This window comes from Mauremys mutica, chromosome 8, assembly GCF_020497125.1.
Source record: "Mauremys mutica isolate MM-2020 ecotype Southern chromosome 8, ASM2049712v1, whole genome shotgun sequence".
Classification (NCBI taxonomy): Eukaryota; Metazoa; Chordata; order Testudines; family Geoemydidae; genus Mauremys; species Mauremys mutica.
Genome location: NC_059079.1, coordinates 14,651,928 through 14,672,617, shown reverse-complemented (window position 1 = coordinate 14,672,617; position 20,690 = coordinate 14,651,928). Strand labels below are relative to the sequence as shown.

Below are 20,690 nucleotides of genomic sequence, written 5' to 3'. Positions count from 1 at the left end.
ACTGGCCGCGGTTTGCTGCTCCAGGCCAATGGGGGCCGCGGGAAGCGGCGCGGGCTGAGGGATGTGCTGGCCGCCCTTCCCGCAGCTCCCATTGGCCTGGAGCGGTGAACCATGGCCAGTGGGAGCCGCGATTGGCCAAACCTGCGGATATGGCAGGTAAACAAACCAGCCCGGACCGCCAGGGGCTTTCCCTGAACAAGCGGCAGCCCGCCTTTGAGAAGCACTGATTTAAAGCACTTTTAGATTCTTGAACAGTGTGTTCTAGAGAATTACAAAGTATTATTAGAATGCACACTTGTTTTGATTTCCACTTTTCAGTGACAGGAAAGGGCGGGAGGTTTGGAATTGGATCCCCTCATTTGTTTACCATGTGATGCAGCACAAAAAAAGTTGATTATTATGCTCTACTTTCATTTGGTAGGCATGGTTCCAAAGGGCTTTGTTTTGCTGGATGACATAGCAATTGAGTCTTCATGCTTAATTTATTTTGAGCAAGTTATGCCTCTTCATACGTGAACATAGTGAGCACCCTGTGTAGGCTACATGGTGTTATTTAAAACACAACTCTTTGAGCGTGTTTGAATGTGAAGTTTTCTCCTACATATCAGCTGTAAATCGTTATTCAACATTAAATCAAATCAATGTTAATTTAGGAACTAATTAGCATTTCAGGCTTTTTTTTCCCAGCAGTGTGGTGATTTTGTATCTATTGCTATGTGATTGTACAGAAGTACATAATTATGGAGCTGAATACATTGTCTCCTGCTGACATGTTGCAAAAGGAGAATCTTAGCAAAGGATGCTCACCATGTCTGAATTAAAATAAAAAATGCTTATTTGAATACCATGCCTCTGAGCCATATCTAAATTAGACACAGGCATTATTTCTGTTTGGGGGCTTGTTGAATGAATAGGTTGCATGTATGTTAGGTGAATTTACTGATTCCAGTTTTTGATTTATTTTAATGCTGAACACAGAGGATTTCATTTGATATGATACAGGTATTTCTAAGTGGGAAAGATGCTACAAGGAAAAATAAGCATTTTGTAAGAGGTGGTTTTTAAGCCCTAAAGTACGAACTGTGAACCCAGGAATGCCAATACTGTATCAGACCAGAGCTCAATCTAGCCCAGAATACTGTCTCTGACAAAAGCCAGCCCCAAGTTTTTCAGAGAAGGGTACACAAGTATGAAATAACTTGCCTATAGGGGAAGTTTCTTCTGGATTCTTTCAATTATGGATGGCTTATGTTCTAGTACATTGGGATTAATATCCTGTACGTATTAACCCAGCAACTGTGCATGTCTTCATTAGCCATATACATGTCTGAATCTATTTTGAAATCCCACTAAGCTCTTGGCTTCAATTATATATTGTGGTAATGAGTTCCACAACCTAATTGTACATTCAATTTTACAGTGTTTTATGTTCTTCTATTTTCTGTGTGAATCTTAGGTGAACGGAGTCTGTTTCACTTGATAGGTAACTTGGTTAGATTAAAGATCTTTCTTTTTTAATACCTTAGTGGGTTGGATAGTCACCCATTTCCACCACTCATGCACAAATCGTAATCTACCTTCATATAGTGCCTGTCATTCAGAAGGGTGCCAAAGCACTTAACATATTGGTCAAAATCCTACAAAATTAGATTTAGCCACATAATTATGTGGGATCAATTCAACCAGGGGTCAAATAAGGGGAAAGGGAGATAAGTTTCCAAGCCTTGGGCCACAAAATAGGCTCTTCCCATGTGAGCCACCAAAATGAGAATCTGCTCAGTGTAGCTGTGACGATGTGGTTCTGGCGGGACCCAACTGAGAGTGCCAATTCAGGACCGATTGCTTAAACAGGAAAGTTACAGCCCAAGGCTGGGGTTTTTCCACCTCTAAGGCAAACCAAACCAGCCAGACAAAGAGGACTTTGGTTTCACCCCACTGGCTAACCACAAGTCACACAAGCAATTTCCTTAGACACTCCAGTCTCCCAGTATCACCACCAGTCCCACTCGTCCTGGGGATGAATGTTTATGAAAACCAACACCCCAATAAAAGAAAAAAGGTTCTCTCAATCCCAAAGAATCAAGCCCCAGACCCAGGTCAATATACAAATCAGATCTTACCCACAAATCACGCTGTTGCCAATCCTTTAGAATCTAAAATCTAAAGGTTTATTCATAAAAGGAAAAAGATAGAGATGAGAGCTAGAATTGGTTAAATGGAATCAATTACATACAGTAATGGCAAAGTTCTTAGTTCAGGCTTGTAGCAGTGATGGAGTAAACTACAGGTTCAAATCAAGTCTCTGGAGTACATCCACAGCTGGGATGGGTCCTCAGTCCTTTGTCCAGAGCTTCAGTTTGTAGCAAAGTCTCTCCAGAGGTAAGAAGCAGGATTGAAGACAAGATGGAGATGAGGCATCAGCCTTTTATAGTCCCTTTTCCAGGTGTAAGAACCTCTTTATCCTTACTGTGGAAAATTACAGCAAAATGGAGTCTGGAGTCATATGGGCAAATCCCTGCATACTTTGCTGAGTTACAAGGCACATCTGCCTTCTCTCCATGGGTCAATTGTGTAGCTGATGGTCCTTAATGGGCCATCAGGCAGGCTAGTCAGAGCTAACACCAACTTGTCTGGGATGTTTCTCAGAAGCATAGCATAAGTTAAAAATACAGACAGTATAGAGCCAATACTTATAACTTCAATTACAAAGTGATACATACATATAGATACCATAATTTTAACCAGCAACCCATAACCTGGTCTTAGACACCTTATATGACCCCCTTTACACAAGATTTGGTGCCACTATGTTCTATATGGTCCCAGATTATATCAATAACATCACAGTAGCTTATGCACATTTGAGATCTACTGGACTCCTTGAGTTTGGTGGCTTGACTGTGCCCATAGGTTCTGCTAGGCTTTTGAGGCCTGGCTCCGTCTTGACTGAAGATTTAAAAAAGGGATGGGATCTTCCAAACGTGTTTGACACCAAAATTAGACATCGGTCACAGTAAATTGTCAGATGTGTGAACTCCCTTCCTCTTTTTACATGAAGAATGAAATAATTAACAATGGTGACATTTAAATCAGTCAGTGGGCATCTGGGTTAGCATCTGACTGAGATGAATTGGGGATTTACACTTCTCAGAGCTGTTCCAGGCTCTCTGCAGGCGCATGTAGACACGTCTACATTGGTTACACTTGGCTGCCTTTTTTGAGGTTGTCTTTGTTAAAGATAAAAAGCTGGAATTCTAGACAATAAGATAGCAGCTTGAGAGAGAGGGGCTGGTACACTGTACTACCATGGCCTGGGTGTTCTGTCCCAGGCTTGACTTCGTCCACCACTGGAATTCAGTCACCTATGGAATAACAGGGCAGCCATTCTGTGCCAGGAATTGTTTTCTTCTTGCACTCCCTGCAGCAAGGTATGTAAGTTCATTTTAATAAAGTTTTGCTGGTGAAATATAGTAGCATTGATTCAAGATCTTTTGTTTGTATAGCCTATAGGAATAGGAATTCTAAAATATATTGCTGTATGAACCCCTCGCAAATCTATTCACAAAACCACTCCATTTAAATATTTTAACATATAAGAGCAAGGACATCTAGTCAAGGTTAAAAATATTGTCTGAGAGCCTGTCTGTACCTCCCTCATGTAGCACAGCGCACACACACTATGTAGCTTGCCTGCTATTCATGATGATAATGCCTATTTCTTGTATGGTGCTTTTGGTGAGTAAATCTCGGAGTGCTTCAGTCTTTCTTAATGTAGTTATCCTCACAACACTCCGTGTGGGGTAGAGAAACATTACTATCCCCATTTTACAGAGGGTGAACTTAAGCACAGAGGGGCTAAGGCCCAGAATTTCAACTGTATTGCGGGATAGTGATGCTCAGCGTTGCACTGCCTAGTTGATTGGGAGTCTTAATCTCATTTCAAAAGGGATTTAGGCACTTCGGAGCCAAAATCTCATGAACGGTCAATGGGATTTTAATCAGTCATGCATTGCAACACTGAGTACCAGGCAGCTTTAAAAATCTGGGCCCAGGTGACTCGCCCAATATCACAGAGTAAGTCCATGGCAGAGCAAGGAATTGGACATGGAAGACCTGGGTCCTAAACCAGCGCCCAAACCATTGGGTCATCCTTCCCCTCATACTGGTTGTGGACATTTGCATTGTTTGATACAAAATAGGATGAGTTAATTGGCACAATTTTCAGCTTTTACCATGACTAGCTTACATTTGTAGGTTTAAGGCTGGTATTTAACATTTCTTCCAGTTACATTTTATGGATGATTGTACCCTGTGCTACTTTTGTACAAACCCCATCATGCACCAATATTTTCAATGGGAACAGCTGAAAATTGGACTATTTAGAAAAGTATAATCCACCCCAGGAAGCAGGCTAATTATAGCCTTGGTTATTTTCACACAGAGAAATATTTCAATCTACGCTCTGTGTTTATATGCTAAAGATGTTCTCTTGTCTGAGCTAGCAAATGTACCTCAGGGAGCTTTATTTTTGGTTACTCATTTAATGCAGAATGTTATTTGTAGCATAGGATGAACACATCTTTCCTTTCCTGGTTCAGCTTTCTCCCACTAAACTTTAGCAAAAACCTGAATTTTCATAAAATTGCCTTTCCTTCGAGGCCAGAAATGGACAGATTGAAGAATATTATTAATAGCGCTGGGAGAATTATGCTCCAAGAATGGAATGCGGGGCATTAAAGCATGGGGGAGGGGAAGGAGAAACACAAGAGAAAGACAATGATTTTATATTGTAATGTGCTACTCTAAAACCACTATTAACTTGAGAAAGTGCAGTATACAGGGACAGAGAGAGAGAGTTAAGAACAGGAAGAGAGAATTGTATGCTTAAATGGTATAGATAGGGATTTCTTACTTTTCATCTTAAATTTTCAGATAGGTAAGTGATCTGGCCTCTTTTGGAAGAAAAGCCGACACTGGTTCATTAATCAATTAGAAACCCTCAGGAGTTACTTCAAAAGGAAAGGTGCACAGTAAATGTTCAATTTTAGACCTTTTCAGAGAAACTGAAACTGTATGTTCCGGTTTTCCAAGGCCAACAATGATCTGCTTAACTATTTCACAGCTGGTTCTCTGTTTGCAGTGAATGTACTCTGGTTGAATTCTAGTGGTTTTGCCAACCTTCTTCTGAAATTCCAGAAGGATATGGAAACCCAACCTGGCTGGCAGTGCTTGGAGCCTGTTCTGCTCTTCTTTTTAAGCAGCAGCTGTAGCATCAGAGAAGTTAAGTTAGATGATTAAGGTTTCACCTCCTAACCTTCCAAGAACAGTTTTATAAAGCTGAACAAATGAACAGAAAACTATAGATGGAAATCAGAGAGAAAAAGATTAAGATATTCTCAGTTTACATGTGCGCTTGATGTACAGATTATGTATTAATTATATTGATTCCTTAAGAATACCCAGTTATCATTTCAAGGGTTAACAAAAGAAGGTTGAGGGGGGATATGATTGCTCTTTATAAATGTATCAGAGGGATTAATATTAGGGAGGGAGAGGAATTATTTAAGCTTAGTACCAATGTGGACACAAGAACAAATGGATATAAACTGGACACTAAGAAGTTTAGACTTGAAATTAGAAGGTTTCTAACCATTAGAGGAGCGAAGTTCTGGAACAGCCTTCCAAGGGGACTAGTGGGGGCAAAAGACATATCTGGCTTTAAGACTAAGCTTGATAAGTTTATGGAGGGGATGGTATGATGGGATAGCCTAATTTTGGCAATTGATCTTTGATTATCAGCAGGTAAGTATGCCCAATGGTCTGATGGGATGTTAGATGGGAGAATTCTTTCCCAGGTATCTGCCTGGTGGGTCTTACCCACATGCTCAGGGTCTTACTGATCTCCATATTTGGGGTCATGAAGGAATTTTCCCCTGGGTCAGATTGATTGAGACCCTGGTATTTTTTGCCTTCCTCTGCAGCAAAGGGCACGGGTCACTTGCAGGTTTAAACTAGTGTAAATTGTGAATTCTCTGTACCTTTAAGTCTTTAAACCATGATTTGAGGACTTCAGTAATTCAGCCAATGGTTGGCGTCTATTTCAAGAGTGGGTGAGGTTCTGTGGCCTGCAGTGTTCAGGGGGTCAGAGTAGATGATCACGATGGTCCCTTCTGACCTTAAAGTCTATGAGAACAATGTGAAATGTTAGCCATTATCTTCCTCATCACCACTAGTGGCCATCATTCTTTCCTGGGTGCTGGCTGGTGAGTCTTGCCCACATGCTCAGGGTTTAACTGATCACCATATTTGGGATCAGGAAGGAATTTTCCTCCAGGGCAGATTGGCAGAGGCCCTGGAGGTTTTTCGCCTTCCTCTGCAGCATGGGGCACGGGTCACTTGCTGGCACCTCCCATGGGCTACATCTCTCACTGTCCACATGCTGAGATGTAGCTTTTATAATATGTTACGCTGATGCCACTATGTCTAATGTATATTCAGTAGGGCTTTCTTCCCTCTTCCTTATTTGTATTTCCTCATCCTACTAATGTTAGTGTCCTTCTTCTATAGGTTAATATATTAATGATTTCAACTTATCATCATATATGCCAATTTGTTGCTGTGGCAGTCTTATGGTTGGATGTTCTTTCCAAAAGCTAGTGTTAGCTCATGTTTCTGTGGTTGGCTGATGTCATTATGGACAAAATTCTGCCTTGCACTCTATTTCCAGTTCCCCAAAACTTTGGGGTTACTGTTGCGGCTGTTTATCTGTGCCAGAGTTCAGAAGCCTCCAGGCTTATGTTAACCGCTGAAGTCAATGTCTTACAGGATACAGGCCTATAGGTTCCTTGTATTACTGCTGAAGTATTGTCACTGGTCAATACTAAATGCCTATGAAGAAGGCAGAAAACCCTGCTGATGCATCTAACTGCAATGCTTAGAACCAAGGTGGGTAGGAAATTTCTTCCTGCCCCCAGCTGGTGCTCAGCTTGTGCCCTAAAGCATGCAGATGGACAGTATGTTGCAATGTCCTTCCAGCTAGTGTATCTGCAGGTGCTATTCTTAAACATAGAAGCACTATGCAATTCCCTCAGGACTATTCTGTGGTAGCAAGTTCCACAGGTTAATTAAACACTGTTTAAACTGTATTAAGTTTTCCCTTTACCCATTTCAAAGTTGGGTTTGTTTTAATACCTACAGTACTTCCTGTGGGCACATGCTGAAAGAACAGGCCTGGTTCCAAAGCATCCTAACCATAAAGAGAAAGAAGGTGATGGACAAGACATGCTTTGTTCTTCTTCCGAACTAAAAGGGAACAGATGAAAGTTGTCATTATCTCTGCTGGCTCCATCGCATCAAGAAATACTCGAGTCACTCTCAGTTAAGTTTGCTTATTCAAATTCTAACCAGAACAATTCAATTTCACTTTCCTGACTGCACTGCAGAGAGCCCGAGGTGGCTGAGATAATCTTGAGAGCTTGAAAAAATCTCCAGCTACAGCCTGAGGTGAGGCAGATGTGCTTTGCTCCTTATACCTCATTCCTATGCGTCTGTGCATTTTTCCAGTTTTTGGGCCAATACACCCAGGTCTTTCTGCTCCGATGTTGCTTGCGACTGATAAATCCCCAGTGTATAGCAAAAAATTTTGTTGGTAGTGCCTAAATGTATGACTTTGCACTATTAAATTTCATTCCCATTTCTATTAGTCCAATTTTCAAGTTTGTCCAGATCTTCTTTTATGATATCCTGGTCCTCTGTATTGGCAATACCTCCCAACTTTGTGTCATCTGCAAATTTTATTAGTACACACCCAGTTTTTGTGCAAAAGTCATTAATAAAAATGTTGGATAAAACTGAAAGGAAGCAGAGGAACCACAATGGAAAGATGCAAGATAAATATTGCTGCTCACCAGAAAGTCAGACAGTATTTATATGTTAGAAATGTGGGAAAAGCTTTCCTTGGGAAGTATACTTCAAAACATCAGAGAATCTACACAGTGGTCCATTTACATGCAGTGAATATGGGGGGAAAACTTTTATCTAAAGAGATACTTCAAAGTACATTAGAGAATATACACAGGAGAGACAAAAGGGGAAAGTGACACAAAGTCTATTTACATGTACTGAATCTTGGAAAAGTCTCCTTCAGAATGGAAATCTTAAAATGCCCCAAAGAATCCATACAGGTGCAAGACCATCTTCTTTACATGACACTCAGAAACTGGCTGACATTGAAGGCCAAAGTGATGCTGGTAGGTTGGATGTGGGAGGATTGGATTTCAGAAATGGAGACATTTCATAGATTCTAAGTCCAGAAAGAATCATTGTGATAAACTAGACTACCCTTGTATATGACACAGGCCATGGAACTTCCCCAAAATAATTCCCAGAGCAGATCTTTTTGAAAAAACATCCTCTCTTGATTTGAAAGTTCAGTGATTGAGAATCCACTGTAACCCTTTGTAAATTGTTCCAATGGTTAATTACTCTCACCATTAAAAATGTATGCTTTATTAGATTGCACATTCTAAAGTTTGCAGCTGGGTGTTCTCAGCTGAATGCCTTGACGGATGAAGTGTTCCCACCGGTTGTCCATTAGCAACCAAGTTCAATTATGGTAGTTTTTGGATCACTGCCCAAAGAAGTTTTGTCCATTAAAGTTTATGGTTGAACATTGATTTTATTCTTTTTTGTTTTGCTTTTGTTCTGGTTATCTGGAGATCTTCAGGTAACTTTTTTTTTTTCTGAAGGGCAGGACTGTTAGCATTAATGTGGATTGCTGTAGTTTTAATAGTTAGTGTATAGAGCCTAGATAGATAGGCACTCTTGTGGCAATGTGGATTTCATAGACTCGTAGGACTGGAAAGGACCTCAAGAGGTATTCTAATCCAGTCCCCTGCACTTGTGGCAGCACTAAGTATTTTCTAGACCACCCTGATACGTGTTTGTCTAACCTGCTTTCAAAAATTTCCAGTGATGGAGATTCCACAACCTCCCTAGGCAATTTATTCCAGTGCTTAACCACCCTGATGGTTAGGAAGTTTTTCCAATGTCCAACCTAAACCTCCCTTGCTGCAATTTAAGCTCATTGCTTCTTGTCCTATCCTCAGAGATTAAGAACAATTTTTCTCCCTCCATGTCTCCCCGCAGTCTTCTCTTCTCCACACTAAACAACCCAATTTTTTTCAGTTTTTCAGTTTTCCCTCATAGGTCATATTTTCTAGACCTTTAATCTAGACTTGATCCTGCTCGAGTGAAGCTAATGGCAAAACTCACTGTAAAAGTCCAATCCAACAAGCATTCATGCATGTGATTAATGACACACACAAAAATTTGTGAGAAGGCCTAAAGTCATTAAATACAATTATATCTCAAAAATACCAAAAATGGAACAATGTCCGAGAAAACATTTGTGAGCTTCAAAGACCTGTCATGTTTGCTAGAAGCTCACTGCTGGGTGGTATAGTCTTACAAAAGATCAGTTTTTCATATAACTTTAATATGAGTGCAGGGGTTGGCAACCTTTCAGAAGTGGTGTGCGGAGTCTTCATTTACTCACTCTAATTTAAGGTTTCGCGTGCCAGTAATACATTTTAACATGTTTGAAGGTCTTTTTCTAGAAGTCTATAATATATAACTAAACTATTGTTGTATGTAAAGTAAATAAGGTTTTTTAAATATTTAAGAAGCTTCATTTAAAATAAATTAAAATGCAGAGCCTCCCCCTTACCCCCAGACAGGTGGCCAGGACCTGGGCAGTGTGAGTGCCACTGAAAATCACTGACCCACACAGGGGCATCTGCAGCAAGGATCAAATCTGGGACCTCTTCAGCTAAATGTATGAGCCTGTACTGCCTGAGGTAAAAGACGTGTCTCTTAGCCATGTAGCAGGCACATCAATCTCTAGCTAGCATAGACCACCACTAGAGGGAGACAGAATGACACTTGGATCAGGCAATGGATACATACTCCCCCTGGGCAGGGAAGTGTCTCTCTGAGCTTCAGAGACTTCCTAGTACAGGCCATTACTTGTAACACTGACCCACAAAAGGGGACGTCAACAGCGGGGATTAAACCTGGGACCTCTGGAGCTAATGAGTCTTTACTGCCCCAGCTAAGACACATCTCTTTGCCAAGTCTGTAGCAAGTACATCAATCTCTACCTTGCCTAGACACCACTAGAGCGGGGACAGAGTGCCACTCCAAGCAAGCAGGGGTACCATGTGTTTTTTGTTTTGTTTTTAAACTAAATAAAATCTGATTCTTGCCTCTAAAAATACAAGCCATAATTTTCTTGAAAAGAAACACCAAAATACTTTGTAAAGCACCACCAGATGGACACCCTAGATATATTTCCAGGGTTAGTTGAAATCCAGATTGGGAAGAAGGCTGCTTATTATTATCAATTATTTGTAATGTGGTAGTGCTTAGAAGATCCAGCCCCATTGTGCTAGGCACAGTACAAACATAACAAAAAAAAGTCCCTTCCCTCATAATTTAATTCGTAAATTAATCCACAAATGCCTTCTTTATTATTCAAAGTAATCACTTAGTTTTGTTGCTGAAGAACCATAGTAAGGTAACGTGCTCTTTTCTCTTGGATTCACATCATAGATGTAAAGTATCAGAGGGGTAGCCGTAGTCTATAAGGTGCCACAGGATTCTTTGCTGCATCATAGATGTAAATGAACATTTTATTTTACATGTATAATTTGGAACAGAAATAAGATTAAAACATTACTAAAGTGAAGAGGGGTTAAGCAGTTCAATGGATTGTTGAATGTGTTTTGATGGTAGATCAAGATGAGAGGGTAATTTGTACTATTGATTTCTTATTGCTTTATATGGTTCAAACTGCAAAATGTATAGTGCCACAAAATGTTGCTGTAAATGTCTATTATCTGCATGATGAATGTGCTCCTGAGGAGTTGATTTGACTATTGGTAGTTTGAGCCTGGAGTCTGTTTCCTTTTATGATGATAGATGGTGATTATTGCAATTGTGACGATTTTTAAGTATTCTTTAGAAAGTTGCTTTACGGACATTTTTGATGGAGCATCTCCATAATGCTGCTCCAGTGCTCAGTAGGGTTGAGAGTAATTAGCAACACCACCTCTTCAGCTGTGCACTGTGAACTTTGTCTGTTAGTCACTCCAGTAGGTGTCAGAATATTAGGCTGGTTGCATGGCAGACAAGGATGCAGTAATGGTAACCATTGCTTGGTTTGGATTCTGAAAACACTGAAGGCACGCTGGGGCTGCAAGCAGACTTGGGTGGACCTGGGATGCTTAGGTTTCAAGAATTTAGGGTTGGAAACTGGTTTAAGAGCAGTTCATTTTCAGTATTTACCAGATATAGGGTTGGAAGATCACATTGTTGTGACCCAAGGGGCTAACAAAGGCCAGATTCTGATTTTTGGTGATGCTATTGTCAAGGTAGAGAACTCCACTAATGTTACAGCATATATGTTCAATTTAAAAATCTGCTTAAATAAAAGGCTGCTTGTCTTTCGTAGCTGGGTTGGACCACTGTGCAACTCAGATGTTTGCTTTTCGGCCAGTTTGCAGCCTGCTTTGATTTGTTCCACTTGCTCTGCCTGCTGCACCTCTAGAGCAGGGAGAGTGAGTTGGATGCTAGAAGAGAGTTCTCACAACTTGCTCATGCTGCCTCCCTGAGACCAGGTGGCCTGAGGTTACCTCTATCCACAAAGGCCAGAGGGGTTGAAGGTCCTTAGTCCTCAGGCCTAACACCAATGAGTGAGGATGAAAGCTGCCAGTGAATGACGGAGATATAGATGCCTATGATGGCAGTGTGGGGAAAGAGATTGTAGTCAAGGCACTGGACTGAGACTCAGGAGAGCAGAGTTCATTTCTCAACTCTGCCACAAACATCTGATGAGGCCTTGAGACAGTCACTTAATCTGTGGGTGGGGACTGTCTTTTATCATGCGAGTGTACAGCACCTAGCACAACGGGGCCCTGATCTAGATTGGGGTTGCCAGACGCTGCTATAGGATATGTTGATGATGAACAAGTTGCTCTGATACACTAAAGGGAGCGGTGGTTGAATTTTGTGGGCCACTCAGCTACTGTTGGGAGGAAGAGAATCTGAGATGGCGGCTGGATGGGGTTTGGGAGGAGGAGTGGAGTTTCACCTGAGTTTTTTTACAAAGTTGTCTGAATGCATTTGAACCTCTAATTTGAAGTGGAATTGAGTGGGGGACTCACAAATGACATGGAAACAGAAAAGAAAGAGGACCAGACCTTTGTAAATCAGTCTCAAATCCCCACTTCACACCACTCTTTTAGTATTTTGAGATTGAAAAGTTTGTAGATCCAACAAAAACCCTTCTTTAAAGCAAAATAACTTAATTGAATAGCTGAATGCTGAGTAGCATTTTCTCTGGGTAAGCGTTGTAGTGACTGTTTCCATCAGCCACTCAAATAAACCCCTTTCATGCCTACTAATAGCATGTATAAGCTTCTACGATGTTTGGAAAATTCTAAACTAGAGATGGAAAAACAGATGAACAACCTATATTACTGAATTCTGGGACTAACAACTCGTTAGGTGAGTGCCTCATGGGGAGCAGCAAATGATTAGATCCCTGGTTTAATTAACCCCTTCTTTTACTGATTTAGTTTTCTGGTCTGGAATGTAGAACTGCTTAAAGTTTCTCTGCGAAAGGGAAAAGTGCTGGTGTCCTTTCTGATGTGCAAAGAAACTCTGTCTTTCCCTGTTTAGTGTTTACATTAGAAATTCAGGTAGCATCTACTCTTTTCTCTTAAAAAAAAATTATTAGCACAAGAACAACGAGAAAACTGAGCCATTGTGAGGGGAAGCACTTGTTAGTCAGACAGCTTTAAAACTTTTGTTTTTGTTAACTATTAGATAACTCAGAAGTCCAAAAACAATAAAGAGAAAAGATTTTTTTGATAGATTCAGTATCACTGTCCCTTCAGTTCAGGACAGAGAAACCTCCCACTCCGGGCTTCAAAGGAGTCAACCAGCAAAAAAAGCTAAGGCAAAACTGGATATTTCTAAGAAAAAAATAATTGGATCTTCTTTGTGATGTATAAAGAAACAAAAAAGGGGCACAAACTCACTCCTTTTTTTCCCTTCTGTGGGTCATGTTTAAGACATTGATACATAACTTTTCCAACACATTGGCTTCTTTTGTTTTTCATGCAAGTATAAAGGCAAGTGGCAGACTATTCATATCTTACCAACTTCCTTAATCAAATGTCCTGGAAAAATCAATTAGAAACTAGGTGTTGGAAATGCTTATACAAAATATGAAGATAACTAGGAAAATTCAAACCTAGACTCTTTATCTTAGAATTGACTATGTAATTATTTCATTGGATTCTATTCAAGCCTCCCCACCCACTCCCACTGATCTGCCAACTTTGGATGGACATTTGCTTCTTGGGGAAAGGTCTGGGTCTTATCTTGTACATTTGCATTGAGATGTATAAAGCCTTTTAGACCATTTCTTGAAGCAGTCACTGATGCCCTGTGGACCAATAAAAGGTGCTTCATTATCTGAAAGGAAGCAGATTACTGGTGAATTGTCAGCTTGCTCGACTTGTCACACTGAGTTACATAATTCATGTGGGACAGCACCTGCACCTGCTTCAAAGTGTTTTGTGAACTCTTGTTGTTTAATAAGATCTTTTACATTAAAATGTCAACAGATAGCATTGGCAGTCAAATGAAAATCACTGCATCACTTTCTTTCTGCAAATTAATACATGTGGTAAGTCAAACACACAGAGTAGATCTGGCAGACTCTTTATGTGGGGAGCAGAGATTAATGACAGGGAGTGGTAAACTGTGGCAATGTCAGAGGACCCATCTTCATTTCAGTTCTAACGGTGCCAGTGCACAGTTTTCTTACATCGTTAGGAATGTCTGTTCTAACTTGGTATTTTGTTTATACTATTTGTATTAGCATAGCAGCTAGGAGTCCCACGCATAGACCAGGAACCCATTGTGCTAGGAGTTCTAAAAACACAGCCTCTACCCCAAACAGCTTACAGTCCAAGTACAACACTGACACTTTCATAGGACATCCAGAACTGCGTCACCTTGTCACCTTCTGCCTTAGCAAAAGAGGAATTTGTTGGGGCTACACTGTGTGACAGCTCCCTGCCACCTCAGTCTGTTAGCCAGCCAAACAAACCCCTTAACATGCTGCCCGTTCTAACTTTGCCTTGCAGGTTAACGCTTGGCGTATTTCAGTTCCCGAACTTTCCAGAAGTGTCTCCTCGCCCCTGCCACTGGCTGACCACAGAAATGCCAAGTCAGCAGTCTTCAAAGAGACAGGATACACACCAACCTAAGGACGCACATCTCATGTTAATGTAGCAGCATGGAGATGGATTTATAATAAAACAAGAATAATTTTATTAATTTTGATTAACAAAGAGCAGAGCTTTAAGTGATACTAAGGAGAGAGAGAATAGAAACAGAAAATGTTTACATATAAAACAAATATAATTACGCTTTCTGGTGGCTAACACGTCACAGGTTACAATCCTTAACTAAGGCAGTTTTCTCACTGCACCTGCCACTTAGCATCAACAGCCCCACATGGCTGGGTCCTCCACCATTCGTGGGATGTGAAGAGCCCCGACCTTTGTTCCTTCAGTAATGGATTTTAACAAGATGTCCTTTTGCTTTTATGTATGTTCCCTAAAGTTCATTGTCTTCATCTCCAGAGTTAAGATGATCCTCTGAGGTTCAGACTTCGGGGTATCCTCTGGTGTGTTGACACCGTGCTGTTTCCTCAGCCTCCTGATAACTGGTGTTTACCTCAGATGCAAACGAACTGCCCACTGTCTCTGGCATCACCGTGCTCAATTTACATTAGAGACACATGCAAATCAACATTCCTTTGTCTAGGACAAATGACTTTATCAACTCTGCCCCGAAAACGTATTTTAGGGCCATATTTCCAGGACACATATGTTACTTTTTGCATGATATATGTACAGATGGTGTGTAATTATATTAATGACTGGTGTGTCATCAACTTTCCTCTGATACTTCACATGGTGCCCTTTACAGTTAATGACAGCAATGTGTTTGTAGTGTGTATGTCAGGCCTGACAGGAGTGAGAGAACAGTGAGCCCTCTGCCAGCAGTCACTGAGAGGCTCTGAATTTTGCAAAGCCAAATATGGATCCAGACAGATTGACCAGGTTAGTACAAGGAAGCAATTTGGTCAACATGATAGGCAGCAGTCTCTGCATTATAGCAGCCTAACTGTTGTCAGTTTGAATGGCTATAGAATAGTGTTAAGTTACAGCCTAGGCATGATGATCTACAATAGCAGTGTCCTGTCCACTCAGCAAACAAAGTTTTAGAACATAGATGCTCTTAATTAACATTTATTTAGCACAGTTGTAGTGCTAATGAGGTCTACTCTAAGTAATCTCTGTGGTGCCATACCATTTCCTGGGTCCAGATGCAGGTGCATCCACAATTACTTAGAGCTTGCAGGTTATTTGCGGAGGACTATGCATCTCTGAAGGTGAGATTAGTTCTGATAGAGCCTCACCCATTATTTTCCCTTCCTGTACTTGCTTTAGTGTGTGTGGATGTGTTTGCCTAAATTCCCTCTTCCTGCTGCATACCTCTTGGTCTATTTTTATAAATGCAAATATTGTTGAATTGATCTAATCAAATTTAGCTTGTAACCATGAGAAATTCACAGAACACCTGCATAGCTTCTTTACTGAACAGAACCTTATGGTTTTCATAACGATATTGCCTATGTTTGCTTCCAAGCTTTCTGAAACCATCCTTGCAGACAGCACAGTGCACCAAGCAGTTACATTTTGAATTGACAAGTTAATGCATAGCTTCTTGCTGAAACTGCAGGCCAGCAGCGAATGTTGTGCACTAGACAGCTAGTTTTAATTGAGGCTAAACATTCAGATATATTTTCCAGTGGGAGTCTCAGACCTTAGAGACCAAAGGAAGAGCTGGGGGTTGGACTGGGAGCCGGGGGCAGGCAGTAATTGTCCAAAGAAATTCATGTTACTTTTGCCATTAAGGTAATCGATTACATTTCAAGATGACATTTCTCAGAAGTGCTCCATTACCCTTAACAGTAGTCTAATAAAATGAAAATCCATTACTTTAACAATTGTAGCGGTGCTGTATATTGACATTGCTCTTAGAGCAGGATGACATGCATTGTGTGCATGTCTCCATGAGAGAGTGAGCGGTTTTTCTGCATGATGCCTCTACCTGATGACATCAGATCCAGTAATTTAACACCACCACTAAAATGGCTGATACTAGCTCAGTCAAATGATGCAGGCCAACTGGTATGTGTTGACTAGTGCTACCTAGCTAAGCCAAGTACACACTGAAGTTCAGCCTTGGCATAAGCAGACACTTTCCCTTTTTAGACACAGGCTGAATTTCTGGCCAGATATTTCTAACATCCTTAGAGTTATGCACCACAGAGTGTTATAGATGGTGGAATGGTTCAATGCACATTTCAGTGGTGGTGGATATTGAGGGAGGCTACTTTTTATCTTACACAGTCCTGCTTTTCCTGTTCTGTTTGTACACTTCCATACTGCTAGATAAGTTATATTATTTAGCATGCACACTTAGTGGAAGATCAGTGCAAATGACACTACTTTGGCACTTACACCCAATGTGCAATTTACGTAATCATTTTATACGGTTATTGAGTTTGGCCTAGAGACTCTGAGAGTTACACCCAATTACTCCAGGCTAAATTTGGTCATTAGCACATAAAGTCCTGGCTTCATAAGAATATGTGGATGCAACACTTTCTTTCTGAGTCCATCTCTAACATGACAAATATTTGCTGTGGCATTGTAGCCATGTTGGTCCCAAGATAAGAGATGTCTCTTTCACCAGCAGAAGCTGGTACAATAAAGTTTTTACCTCATCTACCTTGTGTCTCTCATGAAAAATATTAGTCTCTGAGGTGAAGCAGAGGAACCACCCACCAGTGTGACAGAGGTTAAGGAGAGCCTTTGGGGCCCAGCTAGCCCCTCCCCATTATACCTGCAGCCAATGCCAGGCCTTGGGGAAGAGAAAAGGAGGGTGCCTGGCTCAGTTTTGGGCTGACTGGCAAAGAGGTAGAAGTTAGCTGCCTCCGTACCTTAAGGAAGCATCACTTGTCTGCCAGCTGAGGCAGCCACCAGGGACCAAGCAGTGTCTTCCTGTCCAAAGGAGATGGAGAAAGAGGTCTAGGAGCACCCAGCCTGAGAAGAACCCAGGTGATCAAAGCACAGAGCTCATGGGGGTTCCAACCCCACCAAACTTACAGCTGCCCCATCCGGAGGAACCTGGGCCCACAGCAGGATGCCACACAGGGTCCACGAAGGGGCACAACTAAGATAAGCCACCACAAGAGCTTGGACCATAGAGGCTACACCCCAAACTAAAGAGGCAACAGTAGGAAGTAGCCCAGGGCAGTGAATGTAGACTCCCTCCTGGGTGGACCCTTCTCCAAGGGTGACTTACACAGGGCCCTGGGCTGGGACCTGGTGGAGTGGGAAGGCCTGGCTCCCCCTACCACCCTGCCTTAAAGACTGAGGCACCTCAATGACCAAAGTGGGCAGGAAGCCAGGTACTCCAACCGCTACACTGACTGGCCTGCCAAGACCCCTGCCTCCTGTTAGTCTCATCAAAGGAGCAATGATAAACCTATGATTTGTGAGGAAGCACGAATGGTCCTTAGCCTCAAAAGCTTGGCTCTGGATCTAAACTTTTCCAAGATTTAGATGCAGGGTTTTAGTTTAATACCATCTCTAATACAAAGTCACTTCTCATAAAGTTGAGAAATGCTCTGAAGTGAATCTTCAGCATGGTGCAGGGGGAAAGAGGAACTCCTACTAACCTTAATGGCAGTAACTTTGGAAAGTAGTTCGTGACAGTTCCTGCCCCCTATTTCCTGCTTGGGGGGAAGAGGGGAGCACCTTTTGCTAGTGAGAAGCCAGGACCTGCGAGAACAACTGACTTGCAAAGGTGAATCTGTGGCTGGAGTCATTAGAGAAACAGCTTAGCAGGCAATCGGTGGGAGTTTTTGGAGGGTGGCACACCAGCAGAGAAGTGATAAGCTTAAGGGGAACACTGTGCCTGCTAATGGAAGTGAGAAGTGTAGTTGAGGGAGTGCAGTATACAGGGATTATCGCTGAAGCATACACTCCTTTCCACAGGGCTCTTGCTTTTATATTCAAATTACCTGATAGCATGCTGACTATTGCAGTTGCTGGACTTACTCTTTTTTCCATGGCATGGAACTGGCAAGAGATCTTTTTCATCCCACACCTTCCACTGTATTAATTTTGATAAAGGTTCCCTGAAACAGCATCTCCATCTTTTGCCTCTCTTTGTCATTTAAGTGTATATATGTTTTAGATGTTGAAAAAGCTGCTTTATGCAGATTGCAATTCCCAGCTGCTAATGAGGAGGGGTTACTGTCATTGTGCTGGTCCTACAGCTCGAGACGGTTTTTATAATGAGAGAGGATAAGTACAATGACAGACTCTACCGCTCCATTCACTGTCAAGAATGAAGGATGCTTTTAAGCTGGGCATTAGTCTGAAAAAGCCCAGTAACTAAAACTGGTAAATTTTGGAAAAATCCCCATATATTTCCTGTCATAATCTTTTCCTGCCAGTGCTGTGCTATGTCAGAATTATGTTCCCATCCCCGTGCTTCACCTGGAATACAACATTAGTGGGTATGTCTACACTTCTATTGCCATGTAGTGAGCTTACCCACGTAGTCCTCCCCTAGCGTGGGTATAAATAGCAGCATAGCTAGAGAAGCAGGGCTTAGGTGAGTAAAGACATACCTGAAGGGTGTAAGTATGGATGTGAGTATGTACCGTTCATGGCTCTCAACTCACCCAAGCTGTGCCTGCCTGTCTACACTGCTGTTTTAGCAGCATAATGACTTGCTGCCTCTCCACTGCTAGAGTTTTTCCCCATCTCAAAAAAGGATTCCAGCAGTAGGAAAAGGCTCCAGCAGCTCCCTGCTGCTGGAAAGCTTCCCTGCCACTAGGAAAGATTCTGGCTGTGGGGAGATGCTGAAACCTTTACCTGCTGTCCGTCTTCATTGACAGGTGTAGCTATGCACTGCAGTGTGGCTGCAGCTTGCTTTTCACTGCAGCACATAGCTACACGTGCACTGCATGCTGCTGACTCCGGCGTGCAGTGTAGCTGAAGCCAGAGAGTAGAAATGTGAGGGGCAGGGGTTAAGTACTGCATTGCCAGTGGGCTGTGTCTAGGAGAGCGGAGGTGGTGTGGGGGGAGGCACAGAGGAAATAGGGGGCAAGTGAAGATATTTCCCCCTGCTTTTTTATCTGTGAAATTTCAGGTGCTGATTTATTTTTTCTATCACAAAGCCGTCTCTCTGAATTTCCCAGGCTAAGGCACCTCGGGGGTTGGAATGCAGTCTGCCAGGTAGAAACCAAAAAGAAGCAGCATGTTGTAGTGATGCTTTGTCAGCTGTGAGTAACAAAAAGAAATTTGTTCTGAAAATCACAGTGTGATTCCCTTCCTTCCCCTTCTCATATAAAACCCCTTCCATTTTGGTTTAGATACACATTTTCTATTTATTTTTCAGACTGATGAATAATAGCAATTGATTTTCACCCACTCTTTAATTCCAGGTCACCATTGTACCGATGTCGGTAATTGGGATGGAGGTAAGGTCACTTGTATATCTTCTTTTTTTAAAACTGATCTGTGAATCTTTTTTCTTAGGGCTATTCATGAGTGGTGACATCAAGTGCCAACTGGAGGGTTTCTGCTGCCCTGGGCAAGCTTGAAAATGTCAGTCATTTACAGGTAGGCTTGGCAGAATTTTTAGTTTTTTAATTATGATGGAGAATACTGATGTTTTAAAGTATTTTCTTCTATTGATTTAAATTTTCAGTTGCGGTAGACATTGAGAGTCAAAATATGATGGTTTTATAACTATTAAAACACGGTATTAACATCACATCTCCAAATATTCAAAGTAAATATCTTTCAACCAAACTCTAAATTCTCAAGCAACATTTTTCTTACTTTGCCTACCTGTACATTTGGATTATTATTGATGGAAATATTTTTTGTCACTTTGTGTGTATGGTGAAATTGATGTTTACCAACATTTGCCGACAAAAATCTAATCCTTCCAAGCCTGCTAATAGGACATTTTCATGCACCATGTATTTTGCTTCCTTAGACAATTGCCTGATTTGCCAGAGTTGTAAATGCAGCTTAGGTGCCAAAAGCAACTTTTCCTCTGGATCCAATCAGAGGCCAGATTTGAATGTGAGTGCTTGTTCTGTGGTCACCACATCACTAGACTGACTCATGTTTATGGCTTGCGAAGATCTCCAGGTTTAACACACATGACTAACTGCACTAATTAAAAAACACCAACAACAGAACCCCAGAACTGAAGTATTTGTAATACTATGTTTTAATCAACAACTTAAATTGACAAATAAACCCACAGAGAGATGCTATATGATATGTAGCGGTTAGGCAGAACTGGGGAGCCATTGCTCTAATGCAGTGACCCCTACATTCCACATAATAACAGCACAGCCTCTGTGCAGGTCATGCATAATATTTACCTTTTGGGGGCAGTAGCAGTAAGTTCCTGTTAGCTCAGACATTTATTCTAGCAAGCTCAGG

The 20,690-nt window shown here is 41.6% G+C and overlaps 1 long non-coding RNA gene across 1 annotated transcript in view; it reads left to right on the top strand.

The window, feature by feature from the left end:
- The window catches only part of LOC123376446, a 79,273-nt gene that overhangs the window by 57,524 nt on the left and 1,059 nt on the right, over nt 1-20,690 (top strand). The window contains exon 2 of the long non-coding RNA XR_006581791.1: nt 19,767-19,850. This is a non-coding gene — a long non-coding RNA (uncharacterized LOC123376446). The remainder of the gene's footprint in view (nt 1-19,766; nt 19,851-20,690) is intronic.